Source organism: Eubalaena glacialis, chromosome 2 (assembly GCF_028564815.1).
Source record: "Eubalaena glacialis isolate mEubGla1 chromosome 2, mEubGla1.1.hap2.+ XY, whole genome shotgun sequence".
In the NCBI taxonomy this organism is placed as follows: domain Eukaryota; kingdom Metazoa; phylum Chordata; class Mammalia; order Artiodactyla; family Balaenidae; genus Eubalaena; species Eubalaena glacialis.
This window is the reverse complement of record NC_083717.1, coordinates 142928669-142951799: the sequence shown is the minus strand read 5'-3', so window position 1 is coordinate 142951799 and position 23131 is coordinate 142928669. Positions and strand designations below refer to the sequence as shown.

At 37.4% G+C, this 23131-nt stretch overlaps 1 protein-coding gene across 1 annotated transcript in view; it reads left to right on the top strand.

Annotated features, from left to right (window-relative positions):
- Window positions 1-23131, top strand: part of MDGA2 (MAM domain containing glycosylphosphatidylinositol anchor 2) — an 811172-nt gene that overhangs the window by 242409 nt on the left and 545632 nt on the right. The gene's annotated exons all lie outside the window — the stretch shown is intronic.

Below are 23131 nucleotides of genomic sequence, written 5' to 3'. Positions count from 1 at the left end.
GAAAAAGTTCAAGAAGGATTTCATGTTGAGGGAGAAAAAGCAGGTCAAGAGGGAAAAGTTATATAGGGAAGGGAGTTAAGTAATGGTGCCAAATAGCTAACGAGATGAAAAGGTGAAGAATGTTCACCCACAGGGATAGAAATTCTTTGTTAATGAGACAGAAGAGAATTTTAAAATTAGCTATCATTCTTAATGGACACTTTTGAGACGTTATTTGTATTCCAATCTACTAATTTGTAATTTCCCTATGACACACTGTTTTTAAGAAACATGAAATGTGTGCACATAATATTTTGTAAACTATGTAATGTTATACAAATGCCAAATACTATTGCTGAAGTAAAACAATTCATATTCTTTCTTAGCCTTCTGTTTGTTCTTCTTTTTTTCACATTCCCCTCTGCCACTTCCTGTTCCCGTATTGCTCCAGCAACATTACAGAATAAACATGCTTTGTAGGCTAGAAAGAGAACTTCTGTATCATTTATAGAATTGTATTGGAGGGATAATGTACTCCTTGGTGAGATGGAAATGTGGCACCCGAGGACAGGTTTACTCCCTGTTTGTAGCAAATAAAAAGGGTCTGTTAAGGTAGCATTTTTTTTTTTTTTTTTTTTTTTGTCTGTAGGGTTTTTGTTCTAGCATAAATCAGTCATTTATTTTTGGGTTTGTGAAAACCTAAATCAGATTTGTGGAAACATAGTGACAGCAATACCCTTAGTTTGGATTTAACTTTCTTCTATCCTTCCAAATATACTGGAAGCTACTTGAAGTCTGGAACTCTGTCTTTGATGCCTTTTAAAGACGCGTTGACTACCTGTGGCAGATCTATGAACATGGGCACAGAAGTAAAATGTTATTTGCAGAACGAGAAATAAACTATGAAAAAGTCTTAAATACTTCTCCTAGCCTATATGAAATAGGCACAATAAACTCTACCTGTTTGTGATAACTTTGGACCACAAAATGGAATTTGATGGCCACTGATTTTTCATACCTTTAGGCCATGTCCTAAAGTCAGGTCTTCACTTGTTATGAGGTATTCGAATTTTGCTTACTTACTGTCTCTCACCTGTCACTCCTTGGAGATCTACTGCATTAAGTCGGCTTCACAATAAAGGAACTTTACCTCTCAGCAGACATCATAATTTATTACTTAATTAAATCAGCGAAAGATATGCAATCAGTGGCCCAGCCAGACCTGACGTTGGCTGTCACGGGTTTCCAGAAAAAGGGCTCTCAGGTGATTGTGCTGGAGACGTTCCTAGGGAAGACGGACACGACTTCTGAGTGAATTGATCTGATTGAGTGCATAGCGCTGGCCACATAACAGCTGTAGGTTATAGCCTGGCCTGTCATGTGCTGCCGGGTTGCCTGGTACCAAATTCACAGCTTGATTATATTTAATCATTCAATGTTGACATGTAAACGTAGCCAAATTGTATAGGAATTTATTGGTAAAAATTCAGGCATGTTGGTGACTAACCTAATGCTAAGTAAGGTTAGTCAGACCAGTTGTACATAATTATTAGGCTGCATTAGTGCTTTTCTCTGGCAAGCAGAAGAAAACTTACTTTGCTCTCTCCCTCCTTTTAACTCCCATACATCTTATGGCTCTGAATCTTATCTTACAGCACCCTAAGCTTTCAATGTCTGTTTTCATTATACGTATTCGTGTCATCTTCCATTCCCCCTTTTACTGTTTCAAAGGCTAGAGTTCCGTTCTGTCTTTTTATCCAGTAGTGCCTACTGGAATAAATGGGTATAAGAATTAATGATTAACTAAATAGATGGGGAAAAAAATGAGCAGTTCTTTTGTTACTGTATTCAGTACTTCATTTATTTAACATGTTTTTATTGAGGTTCTACTATTAGGCAAGGAAAACACCTAGAACAGTACTGGAAACATGGAGGGAAAAATATTTGCCTTGCCATCCACGATTTTAAAACTGATGTGTTGTTTTCCTTCCAATGTTTTGTTCATTGTAGGTGTTACCAATATAATTTCTACAAAGTGCTTCTTATTATCATTGGCTAAATGTCGCTGGTAGATTTTCAGTCAGAGCCAGATATAAATGTACAAATATAGGGAGCTAGGAAATCCAAAAGACTATTCTGCATAAAGGACAAGTGGAGAAAGATAAGTTCCAGAAAATAATTTTTAAAAATGATAGTCATGACAAGAAGAGAATTAAACATTGAGTAGTTGAGTATAAAGTTGGGTGAGTTTGCAGGAGAATTCACATTAAATGATATATCTCTGGTATCTTGGGACTGCAAGCTATGTTGGAAAATAAAGATTTTAACATTAACTTGTGAAGGAAACAGAAACAAAATATAGTATAGGAATATGAGTGTTTCAAAAGATTTTTTCATGATAAGCATGCATTTCAACTGTTCTAGACTTTGAATTTTTTTCTGTATATGATTGTTCTGTCAACAAGATTATTTTTACCAGAATATTATGCATCCGAACTGACAAAACACTGTCAGGAAAAAAAGGAAGTAAATTGGAGATACATGCTATTCTTGTGCCATGGGTCAGCATTTTAGGTGTCGCTGCTTAATTATATATTCTCAGTACCACAGTAAGAGACTTGGCTGATGACGAGACCCACCTCTTTACAGATGCCTTCTTTGACCACATCAGCTGACCCATGGTGATTTTGCTTTCCTCTGAAATCCTAAAGCTTGCTATTTTATTATTTTTATTTATTTATTTAATTTATTTATTTTTGGCTGCGTTGGGTCTTCGTTGCTGCATGCGGGCTTTCTCTAGTTGCAGTGAGCGGGGGCTACTCTTCCCTGCGGTGCGTGGGCTTCTCATTGCGGTGGCTTCTCTTGTTGCAGAGCATGGGCTCTAGGCGCATAAGCTTCAGTAGTTGTGGCTCGCAGGCTCTAGAGTGCAGGCTCAGTAGTTGTGGCACACGGGCTTAGTTGCTCCGCAACTAAGGATGCGCCGTGGGATCTTCCCGGACTAGGGCTCGAACCCGTGTCCCCTGCATTGGCAGGTGAATTCTGAACCACTGTGCCATCAGGGAGGCCCAAGCTTGCTATTTTTATATCCCAGATTTGACAGTTACCATATATTGTTATGTAGCATTGTTTTCCTTTTAAATCAGACGTTTTTTGTTTCCTGAACTTTTTATAAACTCTTCGTGGAAGTAAAGAAACAGTTATTGAACATCCTGTCTTTGCTGGGCATTTCTCTATATGTTACATGCTTCATCAATCTGCTCTGGCACCTGTTAATGTGTTAGGTGTGCCCTGTGGGAGAGAAAGGCATTTTCCCTACAGCTGGACACCTTAATCAACCATGATATTCAAAGAGTCAAAGAATCTTGTCCAGTCATATGAACAGTTTTCTGAGGTCTCAAAACAGATGGAAATAGGGAATTCCCTGGTGATCCAGTGGTTAGGACTCTGTGCTTCCACTGCTGGGGGCAGGGGTTTGATCCCTGGTCAGGGAACTAAGATCCCACATGCTGTACGGCACAGCAGGGGAAAAAAAGAAAAAAAGAAAAGAAAACAGATGGAAATAAATCTCTACTTCTAAGATAATAGAGAAGTGGCTACTTATTTTGAGAACAAAGAAGCAAATATTGGACTAGTTATTAGTCCTTATTCTCCCTCTTCCTACTATGCAAATAGATATTCCCAACCCCAAGTTTCTTTACCTGCTTTCCCCACTTTGCAGTCTTCTGTTGGTCCTTTTTATTCTTATCCCCATGCGACTGTGTACGATAAACTCTGTGTTAGATCCGCTCCTCTTCCTGTCCCTCCTCCTCCTTCCTTTGTCGTGTCCTTTTTTTTTTTAAACATCTTTATTGGAGTATAATTGCTTTACAATGTTGTATTAGTTTCTGCTGTATAACAAAGTGAATCAGCTATACATATACATATATCCCCATATCCCCTCCCTCTTGCATTTCCCTCCCACCCCTCTAGGTGGTCACAAAGCACGGAGCTGATCTCCCTGTGCTATATGGCTGCTTCTCACTAGCTAATATTTTACATTTGGTAGTGTATATATGTCGATGCTACTCTCACTTCATCCCAGCTTTCCCCTCCCCCCTGCTATGTGTCCTCAAGTCTATGTCTACGTCTTTATTCCTGCCCAGCCACTAGGTTCATCAGTACCATTTTTTTTTTTTTTAGATTCCATATATATGCGTTAGCATATGGTATTTGTTTTTCTCTTTCTGACTTACTGCACTCTGTATGACAGACTCTAGGTCCGTCCACCTCACTACAAATAACTCAATTTTGTTTCTTTTTATGGCTGAGTAATATTCCATTGTATATATATGCCACATCTTCTTTATCCATTCATCTGTTGATGGACACTTAGGTTGCTTCCATGTCCTGGCTATTGTAAATAGAGCTGCAATGAACATTGTGGTACATGACTCTTTTTGAATTATGGTTTTCTCAGGATATATGCCCAGTAGTGGGATTGCTGGGTCATATGGTAAATTCTATTTTTAGTTTTTTAAGGACCCTCCATACTGTTCTCCATAGTGGCTGTATCAATTTACATTCCCACCAACAGTGCAAGAGGGTTCCCTTTTCTGCACACCCTCTCCAGCATTTGCTGTTTGTAGATTTTCTGATGATGCCCATTCTAACGGGTGTGAGGTGATACCTCATTGTAGTTTTGATTTGCATTTCTCTAATAATTAGTGATGTTGAGCAGCTTTTCACGTGCCTCTTGGTCATCTGTATGTCTTCTTTGGAGAAATGTCTATTTAGGTCTTCTGCCCATTTTTTGATTGGGTTGTTTGTTTTTTTAATATTGAGCTGCATGAGCTGTTTATAGATTTTGGAGATTAATCCTTTGTCTGTTGATTCGTTCGCAAATATTTTCTCCCATTCTGAGGGTTGTCTTTTCATCTTGTTTATAGTTTCCTTTGCTGTGCAAAAGCTTTTAAGTTTCATTAGGTCCCATTTGTTTATTTTTGTTTTTATTTCCATTACTCTAGGAGATGGGTCAAAAAAGATCTTGCTGTGATTTATGTCAAAGAGTGTTCTTCCTATGTTTTCCTCTATGAGTTTTATAGTGTCTGGCCTTACATTTAGGTCTTTAATCCATTTTGAGTTTATTTTTGTGTGTGGTGTTAAGGAGTGTTCTAATTTCATTCTCTTACATGTAGCTGTCCAGTTTTCCCAGCACCACTTATTGAAGAGACTATCTTTTCTCCATTGTATATTTTTGCATCGTTTGTCACAGATTAGTTGACCATAGGTGCATGGGTTTATCTCTGGGCTTTCTATCCTGTTCCATTGATCTATATTTCTATTTTGTGCCAGTACCATGTTGTCTTGGTTACTGTAGCTTTGTGGTATAGTCTGAAGTCAGGGAGTCTGATTCCTCCGGCTCCATTTTACAGTCTTTGAACATCAATTTTCTCAACTTTAATGGGAATAATAATGATAGTTTAATAATGGTTATCATTGATAAAGTACTTGTTAATGTGCCAGAAAATGTATATACAGTTGCTATTACCTTGATAGCATCCCTTTAAAGAATGCACTTTTCCTTTATAGCATAATATAGTAAAATGAAGCTGAAGAAGGTTAAGCCATTTTCCTAAACTTTCACAGGAAAGAGTTAGTAGAGTTGGACTAGGAGTCAGGTCTGCCTGGCTCGATGCTGCCTCTTACAAGACTGTTGAGAGAACTAATGCATGTGAAATTGTACCTCTAAAAATAATCTTGATTTCTAAATTTCAAGAGTTTCTGAGTTATAAGTAAACTGGATAGACTATATTTAAGCCATAGGTTTTTTTAAAATAGATGTTTATCGGAGTATAATTGCTTCACAATACTGTGTTAGTTTCTGTTGCACAACAAAGCGAATCAGCCATATACATACACATGTCCCCATATCCCCTCCCTCCTGAGCCTCCCTCCCACCCCTCTAGGTTATCGCAAAGCACTGAGCCAATCTCCCTGTGCTATGCTGCTGCTTCCCACCAGCCAACTATTTACATTCAGTAGTGTATAAATGTCGATGCTACTATCACTTTGCCCCAGCTTCCCCCTCCACCTCAAGTCCTCAAGTCGATTCTCTATGTCTACCTCTTTATTCCTGCCCTGCAACTAGGTTCATCGGTACCTTTTTTTTTTTTTTTTTTAGATTCCATATATATGTGTTAGCATGCGGTATTTGTTTTTCTCTTTCTGACTTACTTCACTCTTTATGACAGTCTCTAGGTCCACCCACCTCACTACAAATAACTCAATTTCATTTCTTTTTATGGCTGAGTAATATTCCATTGTATATATGTGCCACATCTTCTTTATCCATTCATCTGTCGATGGACATTTAGGTTGGTTCCATGTCCTGACTATTGTAAATGGTAAGCCATAGGTTTTTATCATGGAAAATTTGGGCCTAGACAGTTAATTAAAGGGCATTATGGTGGAGGTCATGGACTCTGGAGCCAAACCACTAATGGCTTTGATTCCTGGATCAGACACTTACAAATGACCTCAGTCATGTCATTAAAATTTGTGGTGCCTCAAGTGCTCTTCTGTATGAGGATAATAATAGTCCTGTTCTCAAAGGGGTGCTGTAAGGATAAAATGAGAATATATAAAAGTGCTTAGAACAATGCCTGGTATATAGTAAGTGCTATATTAGTGTTAGTTACTAGATATTGCTAATTGTTGAAGCATCTACATAATTGAGACAGATATGCATAATTGACAATAGGAACTCTACATTTTCTATATTGCAGCTCTCTTAACCTGGGTCTCTTCAACCAGCCCCCAGCGCTATCTTGTTGCATTTAGTACTCAGTTATACATGTGTGTGTTTCCATGAATTTATATAAAAGTATCTGTCTATGTTTGTATGTATTTATATATATGTATATATATAATGCATATTTATATGGCGAGAGTATCTATCTATTTATAGAGATATCTATCTATAGTTCTATAGAGAAAAGAAATCCTGTAGATTTGCCTACATTCTATTTTATTTTGAGTCTTGAAAATTATCCAGGTGATTCTCCCATTATAATTCTTTAGGTCTTAGTTTGGTGTCAGAGTACCTATAATATTCTATGAGTACAAATGTGACTACAATAGTAAAAGCCATCTGCATTAAATAAAATACTAAGAGAAAAAAAGAAACCCTTAAAAGTTCCTTAACTTTGAAAATATGCTTGTTAGGAAAATTTGTTTATTCACTTAAAGTTATTGGCCATGTGTGTTATTGGAAATTGATTTGTATATTCCATTATGAATATTAACACACAGCTTACTACTTCACCTCAATTTCACCCAGCCCAACACTTATGAAATATGTAAATTACCTTACTAGTCAGAAAGTACTCAGACTTTTTGTTTAGTTTTCTTCTCCCCGCTTACTACACACAAAAGTAAATATGGCAACTAGTGGCAGATATTGCTAGTTACCTCCTAGTTAAAAGAAGAAGTCTCTTATTTATTTTCTAACTTAATATACGTTTAAACATTCTGATATGTTGGGGAGGAAGAAAATTTCCCTCTGCCCTTCTAGGTTTTTCTGGCTGATCTTAAGAATTAAATTGACGTGAGACAGATTAACAGGAGAAAATCAAATTTAATTTTGTATGTACCAGAATCCCACATACGTGAGAGGTCAGAGACCCTACATACGTGAGAAGTCCAAAGACAGAAAGATAGAATGAGGTATCTATGCCATCCTGAGCTAAGAAATGGGATAGGGGGTTGGCATTTCCAAGGAGAGGAGGGTCATTCCAGGACAGGTCCATAAGAAGAGCAGATGTTTGATGTTTAGACGTTTGCCTTGCCATTTAGATGGGGTCACTTAGATAAAATTTATCTCTGGTAACATCTCTTTTGCTGGGAAAAATCCCCAATTTAAATTCTTTCTAGGGAGTTAAGGGAGGAGCAGTAGTTTCCCTTGAAACCACAGGGTCTCAGTTGCCTGTAGCTCAAAGTTAAATGTTACTTTTTAAGTCATTAATACATAACTTAGCATTTATAATTAGTAATGTTTCATTTAAAGACCTTTTATCAATTGTGGTTTTGAGCATAATTCATGATCTTAATATACTTTTGTTCTAATTGGCCATTTTACATTTTCATCATGTGAAGAAAACCCACACATTTTAATAGTTATGTGGTTGTGAAATTCTCAAATTAAACTGTTATAATTTTAAAGAGAACCACTAACTACAAATAGAAAAGCATGCGTGTTGGAATATATGAAGGGAAATATTGTGTACTCTTTACATTCTATGCCAGATGTATACACTCAAATGGCAATGTAGTAGCTTCCCTGGTTTGGGATTAAGACAGTTTTTTAAAATTATAGTCAAATAACTGCTTCTATATGATATGCTTTCTGATTTGGTTAAATTGCTAGCACAGTTTAGATTAACTTTAGGATGGGTTTTGGTTGGTAAATATTTGGTGTCTGGGACATTTTCTAGGGTGTTTCAGATGACCCATTGCTGATCCGTTGTGCTAATTCAAGAAGCTTTGATTCTGGTTCCGTCTCTAACAAACTATTTTCCTTCAGTTGACGACTCAAAATCTTAGTAGCCTAGTTTCCTTAATTTTAAAAACAAGTAAAATATATTGTTTCTACCTTGATGGATTATTTAAAAGTTCAAATGAATGAATAGGTGCAAAAGCAATCAGAAAAAGTAATGTCACATGCTTCCAAATATATAGTGTGTTTGCTACATATAAAGTTTAAGTTTTCTTGTGATGTTAGTTATCTTTACGGTGGAAGTTATGAGTTTGCATTTGCATTTTAATGGGGAAAGAGAGGGCCAGAAAAAGGTAGGTTAACAGCAGTTTTGTCTTTGGGGAACATGATTAAGCAGGCTTCGTTTTCCTCCTTCTGTTTCCTAAACCACTGTCCAACCCAAAGTTCTAGTGACCAGCTGGCCTGGTTTTAGCACTGAATGTCTCATTTCCTAAGAAAACCTTCAGACCTTGGTAAATGGGTATGACTACATAGTCAGTTTGCAAACACATTTTCTCACTTCCTGTTCAAGCGTAAATCACAGGATATTCTCACTACTGAAAGATAGACAAGTAGCTGAGTATCTTACAGAGGTAGAATGTTAATTATGGGTATCACACTCAGATTATATTGGCTCCCAAAGCTTGTACAATTTTGAGGTGGAGGGGGAAAAGTTCCCATGGAAATAGCATATAAAATAACAAATCAAAAACTAGAGATAGGGCCTTGTACAAATAAGGGGCCTTAAGATTAAGCTTCATGGGAAATTTGCTTCTGCTGATTATAAATCCACCTTTTTCTTTCTCCTCATTCACCCACAGTTTAAAAGAAATAGCTTTTAGCTGTTGAGTTTTAAGTTTTAAATAGCAAATACACTCATGCATTAAATATGTAATTATATTTCATTTAAAAAATCAAAGAAACACAGTTTATTAAAACTTTAGAAAAAACAAAGTAAATTCTGAAAAAATAAAATAAATAGGGACCTGGTCTGGAGTTTTCAACAGTATTAATCTGACGTTACATTGCTGTAACACATTACACAGATTCTCAAGGATATAAAAGGAGTGAATGCTTTAGATTTTGCAATTGAAACAACTCTAAAGTTGCTTTTTTTCTCAAGCCTGTCAATGTTTGAGAACAACAATTTTGACACAGCTAGCTCTTTGTACATCTTGCTGCAATTCTTTTTTATTATCTGGTCTATTTAGCTTGCAGCAATTTAAGGTTCATCTAGCAAACACTTTAGTTTTTAAGACTTTGGAAGACTAACTTCTCTGTTAGCCATAAAGCTTTCTGAGAAAACACTGGGCTGATCTGATATTCCCCAACAGAATTTCCTTGGCTGATGAAGAAATAAGAGTAATGAGACCCCTAAACTCATATTATTCCCACCCTCCTCCTTGAGCCTTTTCATTTCCCTAAATGTGATCTTTATTTCATTCAGGCAGTAACAGACTTGTGTGCTTTTTGTTTAAATTCAGAAATCTTATTCATCAGATATTTTTTCTTAAATATGCATATTTTTTTGTTTGTCAACAAAATAAATCTACAAAAGTAAATAAATCAACAAAAGTCAATCTACAGAAATAGATCTACAAAAGTAAATAAATCAACAAAAGTAAATCTACCTCTGCACAGCAAGTTGAAGTGGAAATATAGGCTGAGCCAAGTCACCATGCACAGCTGCTCTTCCTCTGTTCCCAGGAGATGCTCACAGACATTTGCTCTGGCCCTTCCTGCCTGCCAAGAGGCGTTGCTTGGTTTGTGAAGCTCAGTAAGGCCACGCTGGACTTTTTGCCTATAAATCCACTTGCTTCTTGAAGTCTGGGTCTATATTTATTTTGTTCATCACTATATCTTCCACTCAAAGATATTTGTGGAATGAACAAAATTTTTGCTGAAATTTTGCCTGTACTCAAAGGCCTTTTTGCATGAATCTGTATTATAATGCTGATGTGGGTCAGCATGAGCTATCAGCAAAAATTAGGTCTTGTATTATAATGTACTATGAGTACAATTTCCCATCACTTTAATGTTGGAACATTTGCCTAATCAAATGATAACATTTAATGATTTCTAAGCTTCACTTTTTCTTCGCCTTTGACTTTAATAATTAATAGTCTTTTCCTCTCCTCAACCTTACCCTCAACTAGTTATGTATGTATGTATGTATTTGTCTATTTACTTACTTATTTACTTATCCATCATTCATTTACTCATTTACACATACCTTCTATTTGATGATCTCCTCAGGAGATCTCAGGGTTAAAAGACTGGCATTCTGCAAGTCTGATAAGATCAAAGGGAACTTAGTTACAGGTCACTTTCTTATTGGCAATTTGCACACAAACATCTCCCAAGCAATCTTGTTAAACCTTCTAGCCTTTTAGGTGATGCACATGAAAATAAGTAACAAAAAGAGGAGAAGTATTAATCAAAAATAAGGAAATAAACTTTAATTTTTTAATGATGAGAATAGATGCAGAAACTTTGCTTGGAAAAAAATTTAATGGAAAAATAACTTTTATTTAACGCTTCTCAGCTGCTTATATGAGATTTTTGAGATGCTTTGTTGATGGGGTTTATAGTCCACAACAGCCCACCAAGGAGAAAATTGAATGTCTGACACTAATTATAGATACTTGAGGGTTCCTAGCATTTTCTGATATTGACACTGCAGATTCGGAAAACATTTTCAGATTCATGTACTTTACTGTGGGACTTTTAGAAATAATCAAGGTCAACCTGACATTTTATAATTGACAAAACCAAGATCAGAGAAATGACTTGTCTTGATTAGTAGATTATATTTATATGCAAACTTGTGACTAGAACAAGTGCAATTTAAACAGATGTTCAAAGTGAGGTGAGGTTGGCATATAACCAGGGAAGCCCAACTAGATGGCATCCACAGAGTCCCAAAGGCCACCATTACCTTGGGACTGACCTTCACAGCCTCAAAAATTCAGAAATTCTCTGAATGGATCATCCCTTTTCTTAAAACAGTATCACACTCACCTAATCCCAGAAACTGATTCATAAAAACTATAGCAAAACAATGCCAGCCAATTTAATAATGAGAAATCACTGTCACATGAACAGGAATTCTGGAGCAGACTAATGCATTTTCTCCCTTCATCAAATCTACACTTTATGCAGTTACAATCAGAAGATTGGGTAACATGAAATCAGAGCAGATTTTGCAACAAAGGAAATAACTGTTTCCAGAGTCTGGTCAGGAAAAGCTTAACAGAGGAGATCAAACCAGAGGAGGAGGTGACTCCAGCCAGAAAGGACAGCACCTTAAAGGCATAGAATCAAAACAAACATGGTGTGTCTCTAGTAATATTGTTAGGTTGTACAATGTACAAGGGCTGGCTGGGCGGGGGTTGGTAGAGCTAGGACTGGCAAGGACTCAATTTGGAAAGGTAGAAGGGGACCAGACCTTGAAAAATCTGGTCAGTCAATGTCAGGAAAGAGAATTCAACCAAGGGCAACCAAGAAGGCAGACAGAGAGTCTTACCCGAAAACTGGGTTCACCTCTTGTTGGGTGTCAAGCCAAAAGACACAACCAAGCCAAATATCAGGAGAAGGAAGGATTTATTATTACTTGCCTCAAATAAGGAGGACACTAGGAATCTTTCCCAAAGCAGTGTCTCTCTGAACAGCAAAACTGGGGAAGTTTTAAGCTAAGGGTACATGCATATTCATGAAGGGGCTTGGGCAGTCACAGAGTCCAAGCTTTAGTTGATTGAAGTCACAGGGGTCAGAAAAGATCAACATTATCCTTCCTTAGGTTCCAGTTGATCTGATGGTTGAGGCTTCTGGCTGATCTCTACCACTGAAACAGAACTAGGAGTCTTTACAACTGATATACTATCTTTGTATTGTTACTTCCCTTGTCTGATAACAGGCAATGTTTCTGCACTGTTTTGTTCCCTTAAGATCATTAATTGCTGAGACCTGTTCAAGGACAAACATCCTGGCCAGACTTAGATCACAAAATGACTTAGGCCAAAAATGGCTTCTCTTCTGATAAGAAAGCCATGCCTAGTTCTCTTTCTCAGAGACACCCTACGGTATCTGCTTAGAGAAGCAGGAGAAAAATACAGGAGAAATTGGTGTCCCAGAAGTCAAGAGCTGGTGTTGGGGCAATATAATTAAAAACAAAATCTTCACCTAACCCAGACAACCTCTGAACTGTTAAAAGAAGAACTGAGGCACATTAAATTTTCTAGAGCTTATTTGTGCATACATCCATACGAGACAGGCAGTACCAGACTGAAAGTCTTTGGGACACTCCACTAACAGGAACTAGGGGAGAGGTTTTTATAGAGAAGATAAGGAAGCAAAGCAAGAATGTTATTTGATTAGCTCTTGCCTAAGCTTGCTTTACTTGGAAAAGCCTCCTTGGCTGTTTGGGATTGGTAGTTCTTAAGTTTCATTTTCCTGGACTCCAGTGCTTTGACTCTGGCTTTGGTTTTGGTTGCTACCAAGGCATTAAAGACACCTCAATCTAATGGCCTCTTTGATTAATTACTGTAACATCACAAAGGTAGAAGGGTAAGAAAACAGTTTTAGTATTGAATAAGGGTTATACCAGAATATGATGTGCATCACAGGTAACCTGCTAAGAGATTGCAAAGACAGAAAGACATCTCATCCTTTCATATAGCCATCACATACATGTTCTCAAGATAAACAATAATTAGTCCTCAGGTAAGAGGACTTGACAACACCATTTGTTGCACATAGTTCATCCTAAATTCACTCGGTAATTGGGGTGACCTTCTGTGTTAGCTAGTTGGCTTTATCCAAAGGAAAAATACATTTATTTTTCTGACAGAAGGTAACTTTGGTGCCAGGCACCCATCAAAGTTAAACTCTTACCCACATACCCACCCACAGAGACTAGGAGATACCCACCCACAGAGACTAGGAGATAGGGTCCCATTTCCTTGATAATCACATTTCAAAGGGTTGATTCTCTGGTCCTTGAGAGACATGGCTGTATTGTGAAGATGGCAAAAGCTTATCTAGCTTTCAAAAAGTTATATTCAGCAAAGTGTTTCAGTTATACAACATTGTAAATCAACTATACTTCAATTAAAAAAAAAAGAGTTACATACATTTCAAAGAGAGGGAAAGAACTTAAAATACAAGTTTTCTCAAGAAATTACTCTAAGAAAAAAGAGCGAGGAGAAGTCTCTCCCTTATTTTCAACAGGGGGAATTAAGCCTCTCATTTTTAACTTGTATGTGCCTTTAGTAAGTTTTAGGCTGGGAATAGTTAGTTGATCAACTACCTGAAACACTGAAATTCAAGGATTTTTCAAAAAGGGGAGGGGCGATGGAGAGGGTCTAGAGAAAATATTGGGCTGGCCAAAAAGTTCGTTCAGGTTTTTCCATAACATCTTACGGAAAAACCCAAATGAACTTTTTTGGCCAACCCAATACTATTTCCAGCTCAAAGAGGCCAGTCTTCCAGTCTCAGAGTGTCCTCATTTTTGGAGGAGCATACTGAAGGAGCCAGCCTACATTGCTTTCTCTGTAAGAGTCAGGAAATTGATTACTAAATGGTTAAATGGCCGCTTTCTTAGTATCCTTTTAAAGTCAGTTGGCTTAATTCTTAAAAGTTGTTTGCATTTGAGAGAATTATGTTGGAATTCTCTATCCTTAGGCATTTTGAAGTACTTGACTGTGGCAACAGTTTTATTCACAGCTCTCTGAGAAATTCCCCCCTTTTTTTACCCTGAGGCCCAAGGACTGCAAAGTAGGGCAGAGCTTGGCCTGTTCATTTCTACAGCTGCAGGGGGTGAGTAAGACTGCTTTGCTCTCTTAAGGCTTTTTTTTTTTTTCCCCTCAAAAGGAAAATTGTCAAGTCCTTTGTAATTGTTCACACGGCATTTTATTTTTCATTTATCCCATTGCCTGAACACATTCCTACATAGCAATTTTTTTAACCTTTATTTTTTACTTTTAAATAGTTTTACATTTCTTTATTTCCCCCTTCCAGTTTTATTGAGCTACAATTGACATACAGCACTATGTAAATTTAAGGTGTGCAGCATACTGATTTGATTTACATATGTGAATGAAAAATATTGCCTGCTGTATCAGTAAATGAAGGATGTTGCAGCCATCAAGCCATCACATTACAGTCAACCCCATGGTGCACCCTGAGGGAACTCAGGATGAGAAGCACAGGATACTGACCCCAGATAGCTGAGGTGCATATCAAAGGAATGGTATCAGTGAGCTCAGACTCTTGCATCTTCCCATACATAGAAAAGCGCTAAATTCCTTAACTTGAGATATCTGGTTTTCTTTAATGATCAGTAATCTTTTGGTGTTTCAACTACCTGGTTTTTGTTGCAAAAACTTCTATACATTCTGGCTCCCCCCTTCTTGCCTCCTCAGAGCAGTCTTTCAGAATTATCTGAGATGCAGTGTCCTGGGCTTAGGACCTCAGTTTTGTCCACCAAATAAAACATAACTCTCAACTTTTACGTTGTGCATTTTTTTCAGTCAACACAGACATCATGAAATTATTACCACAATAAGTTTAGTGAAAATCCATCATCTCATATAGATACAAAAGAAAAAGGAAAAAAAAATTTTTTTCCTTGTGATGAGAACTTTTAGGATTTACTCTGTCAACTTTTATATATAACATACAGCAGTGTTACTTATATTTGTCATGTTGTACATTACACCCCTAGTACTGTTTATCTTATAAATGGAAATTGGTACCTTTTGTCTGCCTTCATCCAGTTCTCCTTTCCCCCAACCCCAGCTTATGGTAACCACAAATCTGATCTCTTTCTCTATGACTTCATTGGTTTGCTTTTGAAGTACAATTGACCTACAACACTATGTTAGTTCCTGGTGCACAACATAGTGATTCAATATTTCTATACATTTCAAGACAGCAGTTTTTTAAAGACTGCATTACAGCATGAGCAAAAAAAAAAAAAAAAAGAATCTCTATTGGTTGACATAAGTATTTCCAGATACCATTTTAAATAACAAAAATTAGTAAGTTCAGCCTACAAAACATAAACAATGCTATTACTGATACTTTTCTAGTCATTATATGTTAGTTTGGGAACTTTAGAAAATTTATTTGCATAATGCCTACTCTATTTTAGGAGTCAACATGCTTATATGTTTACACATATGTTTTCTCTATGCAAAATTTATATAACATTTATGTTTCCGCTTCATAGATCAATATGTATACAGTGCTAGTAAAAGCTATTATGAAACACAACTATTTGCTAGTAGCATGTTGTATGTATTGGCAAATAAAAACTAAAGCACTTACAATCTTGTCAGTGAAATGTGACTAACAGACAAAGACAATGCATCATTAGTACAGGCTTTTGTGACTCAAAGCCTCTTTTTCAATGGGATTTCTGAGACTTAGAAATCAATCAGGAATAATCTTAGAAGACTTCACACAGAAGGTGAAATGTGACCTTTAGTTTGAATGATAGTCAGTGTCTTGGTTGAGACCCATGGTTGTAACTAATCGCAATCCACTCAGCCAGCTTAGACAGAAAGCAGCCTGTACTGAGAGGAGCAGACTTGGTCATAGTATGATCAGGAGTTACTCTTAGGCCTCAAGAGCTGAGAACCACAATGGTCTTGTTCTGTCTTTGCCTTTTAATCTGGGCTCAACTATTCCCCTCACTTGGGCTTTTCTATGAACACCTGCATCAGTCTCTTTTTTCCTGGAATCAGCTTTGTTTACTTTTCTGCACATGAGGGAAGATTACAGCTCACACTGCAAAATTCTAAGCTTTTGTATCCTCAGTTTAAGTGCCTAGCAAATGCTGACTGGCATCTCAGACTCCTGATTTCAGTAGCCTAAGAAAAAGAGTTTGACTTGGTCAAGCAAGGTCATAGGGCAACCAGGTTGGATGGCTGCCACTAAGCATCTCTTAGAAAACAAGTAAGGTAGGCAGGAGACAGATTGTTCAGGTGGAGATGGAAGTGGTGGGAATTCAAACAAACAGGAGGGAGTGTTGGTAGATGAGAAGGAAAATAGTGTGTTAAATGGGGTGGGTCCTTCTAAGAAGGGTGAGTTTCATTTACAGAAGACTATCTTATTGAAAGGCTGTTGAAACTGACAATGTCTCACATGGGAGAGACAAGTAACAAAGATCATTAAGGAACAAGGTGGTACAAATCCTTCCTTTATCTCCTCTCTGTGGAGGGCCTCTTAACACTGCCCCCACATCCTGTCCAATAGCAGGAGATACTGGATTGTGTGGAGCCGAGCCTAGAGACCAGACCTCTGGGATTAGGGCTTTTCTGAGTGTCAAAACAAAACAGGGTCTAAGTCAGGGTTCCAAGCAGACAAAAAAAGCCTGGAAGATAGACTTGGACTCACTGAATCAGGTCAGTGTGTGAAAATAATGGATTTCAGGCTGCTAGGATCAGTAACCCATATAAAGAGTTTTGTCCATAAAGGAGAAAATCCAGGTCAGGATTAAGCAGCCTCTTAAGTGGTCTCTGTCAAGAGCAGGAGACGATCTTTGGCAAGAATGCATCACTGGCTCATGGTTTTCTGGGCTAGAGAAGGGGTAAAAGGATGAAGAGCAGGATACTTCCTGTCATTTGATAAAGCCTGACCATTCAATAGATTTAAGAGTCAGGAGCATAGAGAAGAGGGTTGACATCATGCAGAGAAACAAAATATGCAATAAGAATGAGGGCATGCAGAGCCAGAGGATAAAGGATCTAGGGCTGGCCTCGAGGAACGTGAATAGTTATAGGGAAAAGAGGACACAAATCTTACAACTGAAAAAGAAGATTTGTCAAAAAGTCAGTAGAGAATCAAGATTTGTAAGGCCACAAAAAAAAGGGAGGGGGAAAAACATTTCAAGGAAGGGGGGAATATGTGTTAAATGCAACAGAAAGGTGAAGAAAAATGAGATTGGAGAAAAGGGCCATGGCACGTGGCAATAAAAAGGCTGTTAGTGACCTTTGAGAGAGTAGAATCAGGAGATTGGTTTGGTCAGAAACCAGGTTTCAAGGAGTTAAAATATTGAATGGATGTGAAAAATGAAGGCAGCAAGTATAGATCAGTGGTTTCAGATGCTTGTCTGTGAAAGGAAAGCAATAGGGAGTAATGGGATTTTTTTTGTTGTTACAGGAGACACATGTTTGAAAGTTGTCTACTTACCTTCACTTTCCATAAGTCTTCATTCTCATGTATCCTGGAGTTCTCCAATAAACTGTTAGTCTGTTGGGTTCCCCACCCCCTTCGTAATGCTTACTTGTCTGCTGGTCTGTATAACCTCCATTTTTTCATTACTGATAAAACTTCAAAGAGAGAAGTCAAATTACAAACCTATACATTTTACACATTTTTAGGAGGATTTGGAACACAGTTGAAACACTTGATTTAGTGCCAGTAAGAAATTATTTGAGGATTCAATTTAATTTGCTACCCTTAGCATGGAACATGGTGGACAGTATTTAATTTCAGACTAGATTTAGGGAAAAAAATTCTAAGGAATCATTTGCACCACTACTTCTTATTACTTATACCTCCATGTCCAGTATAATTTCAGCTAGCATTCTGGGAATACCTAACATAAGAAAGGTAACAAAAACCCAAAACAAGTAAGAACAACAACAATAGACTCCTCAAAGCATCTAGTGATGAGTTCTCAGGATGAGAGATAGGAAAATATGGAAACAGGGTTTGCTGTCACTTATTCTCAAGTTTGTGGTCTCTTAATAACCAGACATTGAGAATAGGGGAAATAAGCAGAGTGAATTTGGTGAATGTTCAAAACTGTGATTCACTGACTAAAAGGCATTTCCATCCACATATTATCATTTTCCCTGATATTGGAGCCTGTACTGTGTCTGAGCCAGCCCTAAATAAAGAGTGGTTTGGAAAAAGACAAGGGATCTGCTTACATATAAACATACCCTCAATCTAGAAAGGTAGTGAAATCTATGACTTTTAAAGTTTTCACATCCATTCTACAGAGGGCCTAGAGTATACCAGATAAGAGTACAGGATGTGTTTATCCTGACACAAAGATATTTAAAGTGCAAATATGTTAAACAAAATTATGCCCACATGATGACATTTGAACAAAGAAGTGTTCTCTGTTGCAAAAGTGTTTGAAACAGTTGAACACTTTGATTGATTTACTAAAATGAACAATTTAGAGCAACTTCTAAAATTTTCTCTGGCTGAAATTATTTACGTGAAGAGTAGGAGAAAGTAACAGAGAGAGAGGTTGGTGAGAATAAGAGGTACCTAGTAGACAGTGATGAGAGATGGAAACAGAGAGCTATTCTGATGTATTAACCATAAAGATCCAAACGCACAATAGAGTCAAACATCTGTAGCTTCCATCTCCAACCTCCGATTTTCCCTCCACATGTAGCGTGGGGTGGGGGAAAACAACGGCAAGACCGAAGCAACCCACTTTACTCTGCTTGGTCTTGTCTCAAAGTATCTGTTCATGAATTGAAAAAAGGAAGCCGACTGCAGAATCAGTTCTGCTTACAAAATTTTGAAGTAACTGTTAGAGAAGCCCTTATATTTCCTGAGTTTGTAGAGTAACCAACTCCTAAAAATGTATTCTAAGAATAGTATCAGAAACTACTGTCATTACAGGTGCCATAGTCATGCCCTTTGAAGATGACTTTGAAGAACAACGCTCACGCTTGGGGATGAGTATAGTCTGGTCATATTTGTTTTGTTGTTGCACACAGTACACATGCCATATGTACTGTCTTTCATTTACTCCTCATTAAAAATCCCGTGAAGTAGGTATTAATGCCCCCATTTTGCAGATGAGGAAAGTAAGCTTCCAAGATCATACAGCTAGTAAATGGTGGAACAGGATTTAAAGTCAGGCAGTCTTCCTTGTGAATCCATGCTCACAACCACTCCTTTACAAGGAGTCATTCCACAGCTCATATGTAATCTCTGAATGATCAGATGCATAGTTGTGGAAGTGGCTTCTTTTTTTATTTGGTTTGACAAATTATCAAAGGCTAACCTCAACAGGTATTGATAGTTTGGTACTTGTCCTTCCATTTGTCTCTTTTCTCTTTGTGTTTGCACTCTGCTTCTGTAGCTAATCAGTACTTTTCAGCAAGGCTAGCATTTTATATTGTCATTGCCTAAGGACTCTTTCACCTTGTAATTGTCACTTTTGTTGTTGTTTTTTCTGAAATGATTACCACGTTCACATCTTTGAGGAATGGTGGCCATTTTACTGTGAAACTAATGGTGATGATTATCTCTTTGTTAACTACATATTATCAATCAATGGTTGCATTTTTTCCTTTGCTAGAATCCACCATAATCAGTTCCTGTGAAATCAGAATCATTGAGATGATTAAAAATGAATTCTGTACTTTTAAAATTAAAAAAGAAATGACTCTGATGGATATGATATGGATACCTTTATTTCATTATACTGTTCTGAATGATAATCTGCATTTATCATTTTTTCCTCTTTCATGCATTTAAGGCTTCCAGCCTTGGGGATGAGTAAGCAGCCGCCTCAGTTGCTATCATCACTGACTCTTTTGGACACCTTAAGGGATAATTTGTTCATTGTGGTCACATACAAGCTATCCACCCCTTCTTCAACAGAGAGCAAATATGTGACTTCTCTGCTCGGGGCACATAGAGACAGTGAGGGCATTGCTAATGGGTGAGTGAGGAGGGAGGGTAGAAGGAGGAGTCTCTGATGGTCACTTGCCTTGCTTTTGAACTATATAAACCGCTAGAAGGCAAAATTAGCTTTTTAATGATCAGTGCCCATCTCTTAAATAACCATATTATGACTCCATATTTGAAACAATGGCCTATATATGCACCATTCTTAAAAATATTTCTGATTGTATTTGAATTTTTAATCTAATAAGTACTTTCACACACAAAATGCACGTGAGCTAACATCTCTCAGTAATAAATTACACATCACTTATTTAGAAATTCCTTTTTAATTTTTACTAAAAGTATTTTACTGTGTCTTAAGGGAATGAATGTCAATTCTTAATCTTGATAAATGTGACCATTCTTAATTAATTTTGTTTGGATCCAGAAACTACCAGGGGCATCAGAGATATTTATATCCATATAGTTAAAATCTTTAGGCTTTAACATGCAGTTTATTAAAAACATGTATAAAAAACTCTTAGAAATAAAAACTATAATTTTATACTTCTAATTGTTTCACACATATTATTACATGTGCATTATATACATGAGGTGGGTCAGTATTCTCTCCCACTAGGGCTCTACAGAATGTTCAGTTGCTTTGCCCAAGATTAGACAAGCAGCTAATAGCACAGCTGGGGCTTTAAATCATGTCTGTTCACATCAAGAGCAGTGTTTGCTCTCTTTTAGGAAACCCTAGCAAGACACATTTGAAATAGCTGAAAGCATCAGAAGTACTCATTGTACGGTTCCTCCCTTGTTATGGGCTCAGCTATCCTTGTGATCCCAGGTTGCATAGTTTCCTGATTACCTCTGCAGTGTTCTGTTCATCTGGGTCACTCCACTGTGCTTAACACCCCCATTTGTTCAGTGACTTTCAATTTGTTTTGCAATATTTTCTTCTCTACTGGAGAGTCTGTAAGTGGGTATATCAGGTGGGATGGAGCCACTGAGAGCTGTGTGAAAGCACTGTGGCATCCACCCCAGCAATCAGGAGCAGTGATTTTGAGGGCAGTATGTGGTAAAGTTGCCCTTTCAGCCATACTGCAGAACACAAAAATATGAAATATCCTAGATTAGCGAGGAGGGGATGCAAATAATGGTAAACCTAGTAGTAGTTCCAAGTGTAGTCATGTACCAAGGAAAGTCATGTACCACAGAACAGAGAAGGAAAGGAAGAATAATACAGTGTAATAATTCTATGAGAAATGATCCTAGAAAGTTTATGTTGAAGAAAAACAGAGTTTGTACATTTGATTTTTTCCAGGTTTTAAGATTATTATAAAGTTTAAGATCATGATGAGCTTACATTAAATTAATTAAGCAAGTTTAGGGAACTTTCTCAGCCTTGATACAGCCTAACTTTGGAGAACTTCAGAGTTGAACTTTGGAGTTGTCTGGATTCTGGAGTCCCTCTCACGGCTCAGCAGCAACTCTCATAGTGTTCCATTTTCTTGACTCAGTTCCTCTACCTCTATCAGTGCTGCCAAGTATGAAATCTCTACTTTCTTCACTGCCTCCTGGACTTTTCTGTTATATCTATATGATTATAAGCTTCTATTTTAGCGTACTTTGTAAATCACTGGATATGTATCTAATATTCAAATGTCTGAGAGAATATTTGATAGGATTAACTAGTCACTAAGCAATATAGAACACCATTATGCTGCATGTATCTGTCTATGGAACACCATACGTAGAGGCTTTATGCCAGGCTGCCTCTAAGGACTGGACAGTCCATAGATGGCAACATTTTGTCTCAGGCATGATCACAATCAGCTGATGAAATATTCGTAATTAGAGTGGCTTATGCATGAGAAATTCTTATGAATCTGTGTTCAGAAGAACAATGTGATATGTTTCAATCACTTTCCGCTTAGAACTTTACTGTTTCCTTTAGTAATCACAGATTGCATACAGTGATGAGTTAATACATGGACCTTATTAGACAAGCATTCAGTATGCACCATCAATTAATGTAGTATCTATTTCTTCAACTTCTGAAACCTCTGCTTCAACTGAACCAGTGTGTGATGCCCTGAATTTCAGTTTCCATATTTCTCCTCTGTGCCTTTTTATAGATAATAAATAGCCATCTCTCCCTTCCCTCCACAGAAAACCATAGCTTTTTTTTTGTCAAGTTAACTCATTTTATTACTTCCAAGGCTCACGACTCTAACATTTGCCTCATTAAATCCAAATAAATTAACTTTTTCTTTAAACTATCCATCTCTTTATTTTGTATTCCACCAATACTCTTAAAGAAAAATTATTCATGACACTTATTGAAGACAGTAAGGCAGACTTTATTCAGGGGCCTACTACATGGGGTTTTGTGAGGACAGAGATTGGACTCAACTCAAGGCACAATGAGGAAAGGTTGGAATTGATAGCCAAGTTGCAAAGTGGGGGTCAGTGGATGGAAAATTGCTAAGAGGAAATATCACATCACTGGTAAGGGGGAATTCTGACTAAATGACCTAACGGGATTCTTGCTGAAAGGAGGCCAGAGGGATAGACATCACCTGGGGGACTGTGGGGGATGAGGGACTTGATCAGATACCGAGAATGATCAGATACCAAGGTGGGGGATTCTGGTCGGACTGACTTAGCAGGATTCTTGCTAATATTGGACAATGCAGAGAAGAATATGAAAGCTCAAAAGTCAGGGTCTAGTTGAAAGGAGAATTCAGAGGAACCTGACTAAAGTTTGGTCAAGGAGAGATTTTTTTTTGATCAATTCTTATTGGTACTCTATACTTGTAACATGCTGATTTTTTTTCAACTGATTAAAATTAATTTTTAGGAAAGTTCATGTTTGTTTTTTTGCTCTCTCTACCTGAATTGGAAAGTGCCTCAAGACTATGCATTTTTATATTTTCTGCACCCTTCTACAGTGCCTAAGTCAGCCCCCGTGCAAAGTGACTG